We start from the raw sequence: 13,135 nt of genomic DNA, 5'->3' as shown, positions 1-13,135 counted from the left end.
AACAGATTCACATAATACAGAATTATCAGCTATGGCTTCTAAAATAACTAACATTAATATGTTCAGTAAAACACAGGAAACCTGATGAACGTCATTAGAAAATTGAATCTGTGAGAAAACAATCACATCTAAATTCGAGAATTATAAAAGTCATATCTGAAATTAATAACTCAGTAAGTGAGTTTAACAGCAGGCTAAGCACAGTTGGAGAAAAAGACAGCTATGCTCCCACCTGAGACACAAGAAAAGACAACAGAAAGTACAGAGAAGAAGAAAAGAAGAAACATGTGGCTCATGGTAAAAAGTCTACATGTGTAACTGACATCCCAGAAAGAGGTAAGAAAATGGACCTGCAATTTTATTTAGCAAGTGAATAAAAGAAAAGTTTTGAAAACCTTAGAAAGACAAGGCACAATGTCAAGAAACACTATCCTATCCAAGGAAATGACAACAAGAGAAGTCATACCTTGGCATATCATGGCAGAGCTGCTGAAAACCAACAACAAAGGGAAAAGATAACCCTTCCTGAATAGGAAAAGTAATGAGATTTCCGGATGATTTTTGAACAGAAAAGAGAGAAGTCAGAAGACAACAGACTACTGGGGCACAGATTACCTTGTCCCAGCTACCAATCCCAACGGAACAAAGGACCATGTACCAATCGCCAATCCCAGGGAAGCCTCCCAACACTTCTGCCCACTGCATTTTGGGATCAGTCTCCAAGGCACACAACGCTGCCAAGCCCTGGATCACACAGCACCTTGCTTACATAGAGCAGAGACGGTAAGATCGCCTTCAATAGAGGCATCAGTGCCCCCTGGAAGCAAGCCTCTCCCAGCAGGTGACACGGGACACTTTGCCTACACACGCCCCTCTCATGCCACAGCGGATGGAGCTCCATCCCCTCCCTGAGGAAGAGTTGGCGAGGTACCATATGATACGTGTGCCTTACGCAGCGTGAAAGAGCAGCCCGTGAGCAGGAAGCAGGGGGAAATAGCCCCACACAAGGCAACAAGCCCAGCACAGGCTGTGTGGGCTCTTTATCTCTTGGTCGGGAAGGGTTCCAAGCTGCAGGCCTACTCTGACGCAGCTGAGTGGGGGCCGAAATGGGCATGCACAACACGGCCTTTCCCAACACATACCACCCTTTCAGTGCTGAAAGATAACAACCGTCACCCCAACTGACCAGCCTGTGAAAATACTCTTCCCCCAAAACACCAAAGATGAAATGAAGAACGTTAAAATAACCTGTCATCAACAGGACTGTTTTAGAAGGAATACTGAAGAAGTTCTTCAGGACAAAAGGGAACTAATCTCAGAGGAAAGCCCAGAATGCAGGAGGGAATGAAGACCAACACAAAGAGTATGTATGTGGGCAAATCTGAACGAATATTTGCTGTCAATACAATAACAACACCTTGTGGAGTGTTAAATGTGTGTAAATTAAAATACATGAAAATAACAGAAAAAAGGGGAGGAACCTTGTGAAGAAAGCAATGATAGAACCAATTTCTTCATACACTTATAAATCAAGGAAGTATGCTTTTGTCACTGACAGTAAGCAGAAGGAAGAGTAAAATATATGTGTGTGTATTTAACGATTGAAAAAAGAGAAAAAATAGAATAAAAAATGCTGATATGACCACAAAAAGAAAACAAAGGAAAAATAACAAATTCACAATCAAAATGAAAGATTTAAATACACTTCTTTCAGTAACTGATAAAACAGATTTAAAAAGTGAAAATGTAGGAAATTCGAACAAACTTGACTGACTGGCATATATAAAACACTGAATTCAACACCTGCAGAATGCGTATTTTTCCACGTTCAGAGCATTGTACAGTTAACCTGTAGCTATCTGTTAGTCCATAAAGGAAGTTCCAGTGAATTCCGAAAATCTGAAGCCATGCAGAATATGCCCTCTGAGTTCAGTGGAATCATGTTAGAAACCAATATGCGAGACACAGAAAAATACCTCAAATGCTTGGAAATTAAGCAATACTCTTATAAATAACTAATGGATTACGAAGAACTAGGAATGGAAATGAGGAAATACATGTGATAGAAGATTGTGAGGCCACAGCATGTCAAGAATAGGCTACTGCTAGAGTAGTCCTTGCTGGGAATCATAGCTTTGAAGACACAGATCAGAAGAGAAAAGGGCTCAAAACCAGTGACTTATGTAACCATCTCAAGAACACAGGGATAGGGGTAGGGGGCCAGGCTGGCTGTCTGTAGAGCACCCAACTCTTGATCTCAGGGTCGTGAGTTTGAGCTGCACTTTGGGCATACTAAAAAATAAAAATAAACTTTAAAAGGAAGACATAGGGATAAAAAGCATATTAAACTCAAGAAAGGTAGAAAGAAAAAAAAATATGTCTAGGACAGAAAAACTGATGAAATAGAAAACAAATTTAATAAAATCAAGAAAGTCAAAAGCTGTTCCTTTGAAAAGACCAAAACAACTGAAAAGAAGCAATACAGCAGATACCACTGATCAAGAGCAGAGAAGGTACAAATTTCCAATACTGGACCTCAAAAGGGGGTTATCACTACAGATCCTACAAATAATCAGGGAACGGTAAGAGAATATTTTTTGAACAATTTTGTGCAAACACATTTGAAATTTCAGACAAGGCACATTTCCAGAAAAATACAATTTACAAACTGGCATAAGAAGAAATGGAAAATCTAAATAATCCTATATTTATTAAAGAAATTGCATCCATAATTTAAAACCTCCCCACAAAGAAAACTCCAGTCTCCAAGAGGTTCGCTGTCAAGATCCACTGAACGTTTAAGGAAGAAATTAACTATTTTAAACAAAACTTCTAGGGACTAGAACAAAAAAGGGAACACTTCCCAACTGATTTTATGAGGCCAGTATAATCTTATTACCAAAAAAACCTGGCAAAGAAACTACAAGGAAATCATAGGCCAAGATCTCTCATGAGCGAAGTAGCAAAAGTTCTAAACAAAAGGGTAGCAAGTCAAATTCAGCAATATAAAAATAGTACGCCACAACAAAATTGGTCATATTCCCACTCTTAAATGAGTTCAGTTTAACATTTCAAATTCAATCAATGGAATTTTCAAAAATCAACTGATCAACTAAAAAGATATAGAAAAACCATGTGATAAGTCTCAATATCCAAGCATAATAAAATGTAGTAAACTGGAAATAGAACATAATTTTCTTTGTCTGCCAAAAGGTGTCTATAAGAGAATCTACATCAAACATAATACTTAATGACAAAACACTTAAAGATTTTCTCTTCAAGTCAGGAACAAAACAATGATGTCCCCTCTCACCATTTCTCTTGAACATTGTACTAAAGATCCTAGCCAGCACAACGAAAGAAATATTATTCACAAACAGCAGGACTGTGTGTATAAGAGATCCCAAAGAACCTACAGATATGTCATTAAAACCAGTAAACAAACTTAGACCACTCAGATCAGCAAGGTCACTAGATACAAATTCAAAATACAAAAGCACGTTGTATTGCTATTCATTAGCAACAAGAAAGAGAAAATTAAATGGTATGTTAACATAACAGCACCAAAAAAATACCAAACACCTGAAAATAAGCCAAACAGAAAATGTAAAAAGCTACTCAGAAAATAACAAAATATCACTGAGAGAAATTCAAGACCGTCTAGTAAAATAGAGGGATATACTATGTTCATGGATTTAAATGTTTAATATTATATACTGCATATGTATATTCTCTCCAGACGGAGCTAAAGATTCAACATGCAATATACCAGCAGATGTGTGTGTGTGTGTGTGTGTGTGTGTGTAATGAACAAGGTGATTGTAATGTTAAAAGCCAAAACAGTCCTGAGGAAAAAGAACAAGGTTGGAGGATTTACACCACCAGATGTCAATGTGTGCTATAAAGCTGCAGTAAGTAAAACAGTATGGTACTGGCACAAAGACGATACAATGGGGTGAAAGAAATACAGACATATACATCACAGAGGGAGAAAAAGAAAGAAAGAGAAACTTCATTTATGACAAAAGTATCACTTCATAGCAGCAGAGAAAGCTGATCTCATTAAACAGGTGCTGGGTCAACAGGGTATCAATATGAAAAAATGCATCACTAACTTCTATCTCATACCAAGCATAAAAATATATTTGAGCTGGATCACAGGTATAAATATGAACAGTAAAAGAGTGCTTTAGATTACTTAAACCAAATGCAAAAACACTAATTACAAGAGAAAAGAATGATAAATTTGATTACATTAAAATTAAAAATTTCTGCTCATTGTTAGATACCTTGAGAGAGTAAAAAGGCACGTGGAGAGTGGGAGAAAATATTCATATGCATACACCCCACAAAAGATTTTTTAAAACACATAGTTTTTTAAAAACCTTCAAATCGGTAAGAAAAACATAAATGACCTCCAAAAACAGCCAAAAGATTTAAACAGGTGGGGCGCCTTGGTGGCTCAGTCAGTTAAGTGCCTGACTCTGGATTTTGGCTCAGGTCAAGATCTCATGGGTCATGAGACTCCATGCACAGAGCATGGAGTCTGCTTGGGATTCTCTGCCTCTCCTTCTCCCTGTGCACCCCCTCTCAAATAAATAAATACATAAATACATAAGATTTAAAAAGCTTCTTTACAAAGTAGGGTATTTAAATGGCCAATAAATATATAATAAAGCCGTTCACTCATCTCCAGGGAAAATCAAATTACATCATGGTAAGGATCACAACACACCACCAGAGTAGCGACATTTAAAAGACTGACACTAGAACAAACGAAGTCTCGTCTACCGCTGGGGTGAGCCTAAATTCACGCAATCACATAGGAACCCTGTTTTGCGTTATCTCCTAACACTGAGAACACGCAAATCCTCTTACCTAGCAATTCTCCTCCTAGCACACATGTGTTTAGGTGCTCACTCAAAAAAAAACATATACAGAAGTTTCTGGCAGTCAGAGTTAAAAACTCAAAGTGTTCATCTTTCGTAAACGAGACAGATGCACTGTGAGTTGTGATTCATACCACAGACAAATAGCATTGAAAAAATAGACAGTTCCTACCAACATAATGTAGGCAAAAGCAGCAGACATTAAATATATGTGGCATGATTTCATTCATATAAACTTCATGAATTTGCATGTCATCCTTGTGCAAGGGCCGTGCTAATCTTCACTATATAAACTTCAAAACTAGGCAAAACCAATCAATGGCGGCAGAAGTCAGGACAATGGTTTGGTTACCTTTGGGGGGGAAATAGTAGCAGTGATTAAAAATGAAGCCAGTGAGATTGGGTGGAGAAAGCAGAGTCAACAGATGGAGAAAGGCCAGCTCCTGGGGATATCGCTGAAACCCTTCACACAAGCACACCTGACGCTACTTCCCTCTGCTGCTGGACCTCTCGATTCCCTGAGACTTTAGTTTCCGATGAGCTGTCTTTTGCACCAGCCTTGACCTCTGCCTGGAACCCAGCTCCTGCTAGAAATGGAAACCTGGAAAGATGGGTTTCTCTCCATGTATGAAGGTGAGAACAGAGTGATCAACAGATCACAATAGAGAGAGGATTTTCAATCCAGCTGTGGGAAGGTTCTATGGGCCTTAGTTTCCTTTTCTTTGAAAGCAGAAGCTTGGGTAGGGATGGATCTAGTTTATGACGGGACTGGATTCGGTGTGGCTGTAGTAAGCTAGTGCTTTCTCCATCCATACCTCCAAACCTGCTCCATATCTCACTTCCTTGTTCTAGAAGCCCCTGGACGTTATGTATGATAGATAAGAGTACACTTATTCCCCAGTCTTATGCAGTTCATCGGCCACCCTTTTTTTTGGGGGGGTGGTCACAGAAATAATTTTAAAAATACTCCTGCTGGAAAATTCCAATCCAAACTAATATGAAAACACCGATCATACAGCTACATCACAACATCTGCTCTTGTGTAATGGGTTGAATTATGTTTCCCCCAAAAGAGATATGTGGAAGTCCCAACGCTCAACATTTCAGAACGCAGCATTATTTGGAAAGTGTTTTAGATGTCATTAGTTAAGATGAGGTCCTGCCGAAGTACGGTGGGCCCTTGATCCGATGTGACTGTGTCCTTATAAGAAGACTACGGGAAGACACAGGAAGACGATGCCAGGAGAAGAGACAGAGATGTGTCTACAAGCCAAGAAATGCCAAGGATCGTGGGCGACACCAGACGCTAAGACAAAGAAGAGAACTGATTCTCCCCTGGAGCCTTGGAGAGCGCACGGCCTGCCCACTTCAGACTTCCGGCCTCCAGAATTGTGAGACAAGGAATTGTTGTTTTATTTTTTTTTTAAGATTTTATTTATTTATTCGACAGAGATAGAGACAGCCAGCGAGAGAGGGAACACAAGCAGGGGGAGTGGGAGAGGAAGAAGCAGGCTCATAGCGGAAGAGCCTGATGTGGGGCTCGATCCCATAACACCGGGATCACGCCCTGAGCCAAAGGCAGATGCTTAACCGCTGTGCCACCCAAGCGCCCCAGGAATTGTTGTTTTAAACACCACGCCCCCCCCCCACCCCGTTGGTGGCGCTTGTGAGAGCAGCCCTGGGAAACGAATGCACCTCCCACCGCTCAGGCCTATTCTGCCTGCTCAGACCCACAGCACGAAAGGGGAACGGGCATTTACACATCAAAGTGGTCACCATGTGGACGCTGGAGCTTTCACTGTTCCCCTTTTCACAGGACGCTGCCCTGTCTCCAGCGTACTCCTGCTCTCCTGCCCAGGCAGTCAGGCCCCTGGTCTCCCCACCGGCAAGAGCACTGCCAGGGACCTGGGCCGCAACCGCACAGCAGCTGAGAGATCTGGGGCGGCGGGAGCGGTCAGGTACTTGGTTCATTCTCCTGTGCCTCGGCTCCTGTATGTGAAAGTGAGCTCCAAAGCATGGATGGGGTCAGAGGGTCACACAGACAAGAGAAGGTGACCGTAGTGCTTACACAGCATGACATGAAGGACTCAAAAGCTCTTCGTCCAACCTGGCACTGTTTTCCTCGAAGGCCTGACATGCCACCACTGGGTGAAAGGGTTACAGGTCCCGGGTGTAATGGGCATGGCGGGGGGCATCTTATTAGATGACCCAGATGAGGGACTGGTTGGCGTGTTATTTTTTAATGGGGTGGGATTCCTACGAGTAGCCTTGGCTGGGGGACCCCAAGACGACCGCAGGAGAAGGGGAGAAGACATGGGAGCAGGCGGCAGCTTTGGTGGTAAGAAGAATGATCGAGCAAAAGGAATCTAGAGAATCGCAATGCTGGCAGGGATCTCCCCGCAGATTAAGCTGGAGAACTTCACTTTCAGGTGAAAGTAAGAAGCAGGGAGGCCTGCTTCTTTGGAATCTGCCAAATATGCTCAGGGTGGGGGCAAGGAGGCTTCGATTTAACTCGAAACACATTTCTTGAGCTCCTCAGGAGCTCAAGATACTACACTGAGGTTTAGCTACTAAAGGATGATCCTAAAGGATGAGCAGATATAGCCCCTGACCTTGAGATGACCCTGTCCATGCAGCAGGGGAGCGTGAGTCATATTTCTAACTCAGGATGTGAGGCAGAGTGAGCGAAGCACACTGAGAAGTCTAGACAAGAACTAATGCTTACACTGAGTGCTCAGCACGCACCAGGCATGAGGCTAAGCAGTTTATGGCTACTCATTCCCTTTACCCTCACCACCACCCCCTTGTGCTATTATGATCCTCATTTTACAATGGAGACCAGAGAGGTGAAGTTACCTGCCCAAGGAGCACAGCCAGCAGGCAGTTGGAAGAGTTCCAATGGCAGAGAACGTCCCCTAAAATGCACGTTGAGGCAAGAGTAGGTCACACGGGCCCTCCACACCATGCACGAGGGAGGGCCTCCCTCTCCACGACGGGGACCCTCAGTGTCACCTGGCATTTAAACACAGCCTGCCTTAGAGGAAACCAATAAATAAATGATCAATTGCCCAAGTGCCTTCTATCTCCCAGGCCCTGAGTCCACAGGGCGGAGAAAGCAAAAGCCCTGGGGCCCTAAGGGAGCCTGTGGTCCTTCTTCCAAGACAAAGAAAGCTGAGAGGTCAACAGGGACAATGTGAAGAACGAATCAGTGAAGCTGCCGATCTGACTTCAAGCAGTACCGGCAGCATCAGAAAATTGTTAGTGTCTGCTACCCCTGACCCTTCTTCCAGGGTTAACCCTTCCAGGCAAGTGTTACACTAAGAACCCTTTTATGTTAGAGGATTTTGGGGGGTGTGCAGTGAAAACAAAGGCAGCATCACCCGATGTTAAAAGCGTGGGTCCAACGTTGTGACCCAAGGCATCGAGAAAGGCGTTGTGAGGCTAAACGGCCGGAAGGAAGACAGAAAACCGGAGAATGTGACTCCCCTTTGGCGCCATTTGGTCCACAACCAGCTCGCGTTTGGAGGAGAGGAAGGGAACTGTCAGTTCCTTCTTTTTCCTACTGGGTCGAGGGCCCAGTACCACCACAGGGCTGACTTTAGCTCCAGCTCTTTATTTAGTAAAACGAAAACTCCATGAACATTCTGGCACTAGGAGGCATGAGTTGGCTCCTCCGAACGGAGACCTCTGCTATTTAGGGACTCTACAAAACAGAAAAATGTGTATTACCAAATAACTATTTAGAGAAAATATTGAAAAAAAGATGGAGAGAGAACTGTTTGTTTTAATATGGTCTGTTTACAATGCATTATTACTGGACTGCAGAGTGTGTGCTAAGGGAACAAAAATGCATTTGCATTTTTTCAGGGTCAAAATAGCCATGTTCAGACAGCACACAGCAATCTCTCTTACAGTTATTTTTCTTCTCTTTTTCTGGCATTTGAGAGATTCTAGAAGTTCATCTAACTTGACCTTTGCTAAACTGCCCTTATTGCTGCGAAAATATATTCTCCCTCAAACGAGGCCTCCTTCTCGAGTAAGGAGTCAGTTTCTCGAAGCCAATGGTCCTCAAACTTTAATCTGCACCAGAAATTCCCAGAGGGTTTGTGAAAGCACACATGGAGGCCCACCCTTAGATTTTCTGATTTTGTAGGTCTGGGGTGGGGCCCAAACATTTCCTTTCTTCCAAGTTCCCAGGTGATACTGATGCTGGTGGTCCGAGCACCACACTCTGAGACCAGCTGGTCTATGTGCACAGCAGGAGTGTGTCATCATGGACATGCTGAGATGACCCAGGGAGGAGAGTGAGCAGGCTATGTCACTGTCCCTGGCACACAGGGCCCTTCCTTCTCCTCTCTGTGATAACAGGGTCTGAGACAGCTCTCTGGTGCCCATGAAAGGACAACCAAGACAGCCAGGAAGACAGAACCAAGTCAGAGATGAAGAGAATCTGATTGTGCTGGCAATGTTGGCACCCCTGCATCCAGCTGAACCCCCGCCTTACCAATTACGTAAGTCAGTGGATTTGGTTTTTTGCTCAAGTAGGCTGGGTTATTTATCCTTTGCAAGAAAAGAATCCTGAATCGGTCATCTACTCTCTGGATGTTTATAGCACGGGGTCCTTCCACTTCTTTCGTTCTCCGATCCCTCACTGTTGCCAAGGGAGGGTCTCTGGCACAAGTAAGTCATGCTCCCGTGTCTACTATCCATTCACCTAGTTTCTTTTCTCAGTAATTAACCCAACTCAGGAACGTCTCCCACACACAGTCACGCTACCCAACCCTGAACTTCACTCTTCTGGCTGTAAGCATCTACACGTTTGTACCCTTCTCTGCTTCACTCCCTGGATGACTCACACTCTGAAGCACAGCCCCGTGCAAGTCTACGTCACAGGCAGGAACACTGACTACCACCTTATTCCGATAAAGTGGAAGGGCTCTAAATACGACGCTTTGCATTCTTGATGCAATCTATTTGGTCAAAAACACTGATAAAGTTAGCTTGTGAGCACCTCTGAGGCTGCTGTCATTGCAAAGTCTTATGACTGCTCCAGAGACCCTTTTAGCCAAACCCTACTGCTAAGAACAACCTGGCACATCCTAGAATTTGGGATGATTACCCTAGCAATCATACCACATGAGTAGGTGTCCACGAATGTGGAAGATCCCAAGCACAGTATGTCGTATCCTGGAGGGACTCAAGGAACACGAAATCTGTCATTTAATCATTAAATAAGCATGTCCTTAGTGTACACAAAATACATGGAATTCTAAATACACGGTGGCATAAAAAAACAAATATCGTCCTTATCTTTTTTAAGCTTTTTAAAAAGATCTTATTTGTTTGACAGAGAGAGCACAAGTAGGCAGAGCAGTAGGCAGAGGGAGAGGGAGCAGGACCCTGGGACCATGACCTGAGCCAAAGGCAGACATTCAACTGACTGAGCCACCCAGGCGCCCCTAAATATCATCCTTATCTTAAGGAAAAATGCAATTTAATAGGAAAGATAATCAAAATACTAACTAAAAATTGGAAAGTATGAACAAAGTCACGACTATTATTTTGTAACCAAGTGCCGGAGCGCATATGACCAAATCAATGCATTCTTCAAATATTCTAAAGGTTCCCACTGTTTACTTTGCAATTCTTTTTTGGAACTATCTGCAGAACCAACCTACCACCATTCATATTTGTGGCAGACACAGTTGGTGGCCTACCCCTTTTGCATTTCATCTGTCATCAGAACCCCTACTTTGTTATGGAAGGTAATGTGCTCCTATCCAGGCTATGTATTGATCACCACTGATCTGACTCCTTTGTGACAAGCTTATCCCCTGCTCTCCTGGGATTCCTGCAGATGGGATGGCAGTGTGACCTAGTCCTGACCAGCGACACTAGAGCAATCATTGCTTTTCCTGTTCAACGAGGAACACGCTGGCTTAGTTCCCTGCTCTTGTGCTTTCTTCCAGCCTCAAACACAGGAGTGATGCCTGAAGACACCCCAGCCATCCTGTAACCCCGGGGCAGCAGTCCCTGGGTGAAAGACCAACAAAAGAACCTCAGCCAATACCAGCCCTGACATCATGGAGCAGCTGAAAGCCATGCCAGCAGTCTGAAACTTCTTTATATGTCAGAAAAAAGGAATCTGTTTCCTATAGCCACCGTAAGTGGATTTTTATGTTACTTGAAGCTGACCACAATATTGTAAGTGATGGAACGATAGTCTCATCTTTTTTAAGTAGGCCCCATGCCCAGTGCGGAGCCCAATGTGCAACTTGAACTCGCCACCCTGAGATCGTGACCTGAGCTGAGATCAAGAGTCAGATGCCTGACTGAGCCATGTAGGCGCCCCAATAGTCTCATTTTTCATTAATCAGGTGGATCCCCCAAACACAGTCCCCAAACTTTAGTCCAAATTTCTTTAGGCTGTTGCAAGGACGTGTATCTTCCCTCAAAGTATCCTGAGGGCAGCAAAAGGAACATATTGCCAGCCCTTAAGGCAGATTAACAAGAAAATTTTGAGAGATGTTTTAAACTATGGCAATTTTGTGATAATGAGTGGCAGCACTAAATGGAACAACACTCCTTTGGCTAAAATATTTGGTTCAAAAAAGTCATTTGAGTCCCATCTCATATGTGTTATAACTAAAACCAAATGCTAATTAAAGCTATAGTAAGAAGATCTAGAAGTATAATTATTAATTACCTACTTTTAGTTCGGTTTTCAAGAAAAATATTTAATTAGCTTAAAACCATCTGTGAAGGTTGTTGAGCTAATTAGGACTCTGGTTTATTTTCATTCTCTCTTCACAGCAAATGCTGAAAATCATTTTGGGGTTAACATCCAATATAAACTGTGTTTTAGGTTTTCACCAGCAGATTCTTAAATTTCACTAGATGAAGCTAGTCTGATGTTCTATATAATTTGTCACACAATTTTATCCTAACCACGTGGTTCTTTCTTTTTATTAGTACAAAAACTGAATTATTTAGTCACAGATATTTTGGGAAATATAAAATGAATTTCAAAGATATATCACTCCACATTCCCATCAGAGCTATCACCAAGGAAAAATTTTTCAAATAACAAAACAGAAAAAGTTCTGATGGCAAAGAGTAACCGTAAATAAATTCTGCAAGTGGTAGAGTCCTATGAAAACCTTCCAACAACCAGAAAAAATATGAGAGTATCCATGTGATCTCAAGGTGTGGGACAACTAAGCACAAAATTAAAAGAAGAAACCTGGGAAGAAATTTATAACTATGACTGTGTTATAAAAATATTTAAGCTCTGGAAAGCAGGAATTACTAAAAATTAAGAATAATAACTAGGGGGGCGCCTGGGTGGCACAGCAGTTAAGCGTCTGCCTTCGGCTCAGGGCGTGATCCGGGTGTTCTGGGATCGAGCCCCACATCGGGCTCCTCCGCTATGAGCCTGCTTCTTCCTCTCCCACTCCCCCTGCTTGTGTTCCCTCTCTCGCTGGCTGTCTCTCTCTCTGTCAAATAAATAAATAAAATCTTTAAAAAAAAAAAAAAAGAATAATAACTAGGAAAGCAATTTGTAACAAGTAAATTAGATGGGAAAGAAAAACACAATATGGTATTATAATCAAAGAAGAACTACGCAAGGCCACGAGCGTGAACTGTAGCTGAGAAGAGGAAATACAAGTTAGTAATAAGCATTTGTTTAGTAATTGCTAAATACCGGGATAAAGCAGTGAATGAGGAGCTCCACCACTTACAGCTGATAAAAACAGGTAAGGTGTTAAGAAGTTTAGATGAGCACGAGCTGCTGCATGGAAGTGCTGAATCACCACACTGTACACCTGAAAGTTATCTAACACCATATACGTGCTAACTGGAATTACAATAAAAACTTTTAGGGGCACCTGGGTGGCCCAGGCGGTTAAGTGCCTTAGGCTGGGGTCATGATCCCAAGGTTCTGGGATTGAGCCCCCCACTGGGCTCCCTGCTCCGCGGGGAGCCTGCTTCTCCCTCTGCTGCTCCCCTTGCTTGTGCGCACGCTGTCTCAAAAAAACAAATTTTTTTTAAAGATATAAAGATCTTATTTAAATTATATAGGCAACTACTGGAAGAACAAAGAAAAATAACACAGCAATGCCCACTTACCCATGGGGAATATGTTCGAAAACCCACCAGCGGACGCCGGAAACCGCGGATCTGACCCAACCCTGCACGAGGTCTTTTCCTCTAGATACACGCCTGTGATGAATTCTGGCTTACAA

The 13,135-nt window shown here is 42.8% G+C and overlaps 1 pseudogene; it reads right to left on the bottom strand.

Annotated features, from left to right (window-relative positions):
• Positions 1-5,110: 5,110 nt before the first annotated feature.
• LOC123792198 (U6 spliceosomal RNA) lies at positions 5,111-5,211 on the bottom strand (annotated as a pseudogene).
• Between the last annotated feature and the right edge of the window lie 7,924 nt (positions 5,212-13,135).

The sequence above is a fragment of the Ursus americanus genome, chromosome 14 (genome assembly GCF_024610735.1).
Source record: "Ursus americanus isolate L20-20 chromosome 14, mUrsAme1.1.p, whole genome shotgun sequence".
NCBI classification, from domain to species: domain Eukaryota; kingdom Metazoa; phylum Chordata; class Mammalia; order Carnivora; family Ursidae; genus Ursus; species Ursus americanus.
Note: the sequence above shows the minus strand (reverse complement) of the source record. Positions and strands in the feature narration are given on the sequence as shown.